The 3,647-nt window shown below is 34.6% G+C and overlaps 1 non-coding gene across 1 annotated transcript; it reads left to right on the top strand.

Moving 5' to 3' along the window:
- Positions 1–2,820: 2,820 nt before the first annotated feature.
- On the top strand, positions 2,821–2,927 carry LOC139869602 (small nucleolar RNA R71). Its single transcript, XR_011766204.1, has one exon. It is a non-coding gene; the product is annotated as a small nucleolar RNA R71 (small nucleolar RNA).
- Positions 2,928–3,647: the final 720 nt, after the last annotated feature.

The following is a 3,647-nucleotide window of genomic DNA, read 5'->3' on the forward strand; positions in this document are numbered from 1 at the left end:
TCCCCACACTTGAGATCATGCAATGCCCTCATTTGCATGAAATCAGACTATAATTATAAATTCATGAGGGTGATTAGTGTAGAAAAGTGATTAAAAATACCAAGTTTGCAAACATATTATTTTATATCACATTTGATATTTTGTGTCTTGTCGTCAAAATTAGTAGCTTTTGCTCAACTTAATACCAGTCTTTGAAAGTGCGATGTTTTACCCTGTTTTGTACATAAGATAATCTACAAACACACACACACACACACACACACACACACACACACACACATATATATATATATATATATATATATATATATATATATATATATATATATATATATATATATATATATATATAAAACCTTTATTTATTAAAACAATTTAAATGAATAATTTTTTAAAATTTTGTTTCCTTTTACTTTAGGTAGTTTCGGTATGTTTACCTAGTCCGTCCTTCGACAAAATTTAAAATTTATCGTTTTTGAAGCGATTGTTTTAAAAGCAAAAATTTTTGGGTTTTTTTTTTAATTTTTTTGGTATACTTTAGATCAATAAAATTAAAAATAATGATAACAAAATTTTTCGCCCCACCCTCGGGTAAAGCAATTTCAGTTCTATGACCTAGTCTTCAACTTACGATGAATTTTAGAAATCATTTTTTAAACTTAATGAAATAAAGTAATTTTTGTTTTTAAATTCACACAAAACTTAAATTTAAAAATGCATATTAATTTCATACAAAACCTACAAAACAAAAATTCAGAATGGGGGGAGAAAACTAGTTCTTTAGTGTCTGCTAGCGAAAATGACCAATCGGATTCCATTCTCGGAACTACATGAGAACAGAACAACTAACTCTAGACATCAAATTTTTTTTTTTTAAACATTTGAATCTCCCCACACTTAGGTAACTGTGGTGTCAAATTTGTGGTTAACTTCATTGTTAATTTCTCTTAGACCATAATCAACTTGCATATCTGTGACTTTTGCTTTAAGCCATTGGTCGGATTCCTGTGTAACATCCACAAATTCAACTAGTTTCGCCTTTTCTTTAGGCGAAAGATTGGATACTAACTGGTTACATAACTTAAAGTTTCCTTTGGTTCTAGCATCGCGAATCCGTTTAATAAGTTTCTTCTTTGAACTGTTAATAACGGGGTCATTTAATTTCGCATCAACAACGGGGTTCTTTGTTATCAGGTCATCATTAGGTGTTACTTCATCTTCCCCACACTTAGGCGTTTTATTATTGTTAAGCACTACCGTTGGAGTTGGTAAAACAACATGGTTCTTACCAATCGTTTTTGTTGGTTCAACGGTTTTGGTTGATGGAGATTTAGACTTTCGACTCACAAAGGTGATCGATTTTTCATCATTACTAAGTGTCATTCTACCCTCTCTTACATCAAATAACGCCCATGTGGACGCTAAGAATGGTCAACCCAAAATTAGAGGAATGTTTGGTCCTCTTCTATGTCAATGACAATAAATTCGACTAGAAAGGTTAAATTACCCACTTGAACGGGTATGTTGTCAGCAATTCCAACTGGGTGCCTAATGGTTTGATCAAAGAGTCGAACACTCATTTCTGTTGGACTTAGCTCACCTACTCCTAATCTCTTATTTAATGAAAGAGGCATAACACTTATACTTGCACCTAAATCTGCTAGTGCATCATACATGACACAATCACTAAGTAGACAAGGAACAATAAATTCACCCGGATCACCCAACCTAGGTGGAACTGTCTTCACCGGGTTTATCTTTACGATTTTTGTTTCTTGCACTTTCTTATTCTTCTTCTTCTTTCCAGAGGTATCACAAACTTTATTACCTATTACTTGCTCATACTCAACTCCTTTTCTTGGAAACGGGATGGGTGGTCTGTATGGTGCCACCACTAACTTTACATACTCGGGTGGTGGTGGTGTTGTAACTTCTTCATTATTACTCACATCAAAAACCTTCCCATCTTCTGATGCTGGTTTTTCAGAATTTGTTGAAACTATATTAACATTCTCATTCCGAGGATTTACTTCAGTATTACTCGATAGCTTTCCTTGTTCCCTCTCACTCATCATGCTAGCAAGAGTACCTACGTGTTTTTCTAGATTCAAAATGGAAGCTTGTTGAGTTCTTAATGACTGATCAAACCTCTCATTTGTTTGGGTTTGAGATGAAATAAATTGTGTTTGAGATTCCATTAACTTTGCCATCATTTCTTCCAGATTTGAATTTTTCTATTCGGTTTGTTGTGGTGGTTTATACAAGCCAGGTCTTTGTTGATTGAAAGTGTTATTTTGAGTTGGTTGGTTATTTAGACCTTGTTGGTTGTATGAGTTATTGTTGGGTCCATTTGGATTGTAAAGAATGTTTTAATTTCGATTGAAGTTTGGCCTTGGCGGTTGATAATTATTTTGATAATTATTTCCCGGCCTTTGGTTCATGTAGGAAACATTCTCACGTTGTTCCATCGTTTGTTCATTGTGACAATATTTTGTTAAGTGTGGTCTACTGCATTGCTCACAACTGATTCGTATTACGTGAATATCTTTATTCATCTTTTCCATTCGTCACTCGAAAGCATCTATTTTTGCGAAAACATAATCAAAGTCATGGATAGAATCGGCTCTAGCCGCTTTAGATGAACGAAAGATATCTTTTTCCTGGTGCCACTCATGCGAGTGGGAGGCTGTATTATCAATTATCTTGTGAGCTTCAGTTGCGGTTTTCTTCAAAATGGAACCACCAGCTCCTATGTCGATGTCTTTTCGTGTAGTAATGTAGCATCCTTGGTAGAATATTTGTACTATTTGATAAGTATCTAAACCGTGCTGAGGACATCCTCTTAATAACTTTCCAAATCTTGTCCATGCCTCATATAGAGTTTCATTTGGCTTTTGTGTGAACATAACAATTTCTCCTTGAAGTCTCACAGCTTTAGATGCCGGAAAGAATTGTTTAAGAAATTTTTCAACGAAAACATCCCATGTATCAATCGCCCCTTCAGGTTACGATTCTAACCAATCTTTGGCTTCTTCCTTTAAAGTCCAGGGAAACAACATGAGATAAATCTGTTCATCCTCAACTTCTCTGATTTTGAATAGAGTACAAATCCTATTAAAGGTTCGAAGATGTTCGTTTGGATCTTCTTTTGCCGTACCACTATATTGGCATTGATTAGTTACCATGTGTAGGATTTGTCCTTTGATTTCATAATCTGGCGCATTAATATCTGGTTTAATAATGGCGTGACCTTGGCCCGTGCGTGTAGCTCTCATTCGATCTTCCATACTTAGAAGTTCCGTTACTTCCATAATTGAATTTGTTGAATCTGAATCATTAGAGGATTCTGATTTAATGGTTTGTGGTTCAGGAGGAATGATTAGTGGTTCAGGATCTTGGAATTGTCCTTGAATATCCTCCAGGTTTTCAATTTTGAAGTCGGGTTCAAAAAATGGATTATCGAAAATTTGAATTGGAGTACTTGGTCGACTAGATGACGATTCTAAAGAAAAATCAACGGCGACAATATTGGCTATATGTCTTGATCGAGTTACAGGTGGTGAACGTATGAAAGGTGGTGAACGTTTTGCTCGGTGCATTCACAGAATATCCTATTAGTTATAAAAGAAAAAAAAAATTATATAAGT

Source organism: Rutidosis leptorrhynchoides, chromosome 9, assembly GCF_046630445.1.
Source record: "Rutidosis leptorrhynchoides isolate AG116_Rl617_1_P2 chromosome 9, CSIRO_AGI_Rlap_v1, whole genome shotgun sequence".
NCBI classification, from domain to species: Eukaryota; Viridiplantae; Streptophyta; class Magnoliopsida; order Asterales; family Asteraceae; genus Rutidosis; species Rutidosis leptorrhynchoides.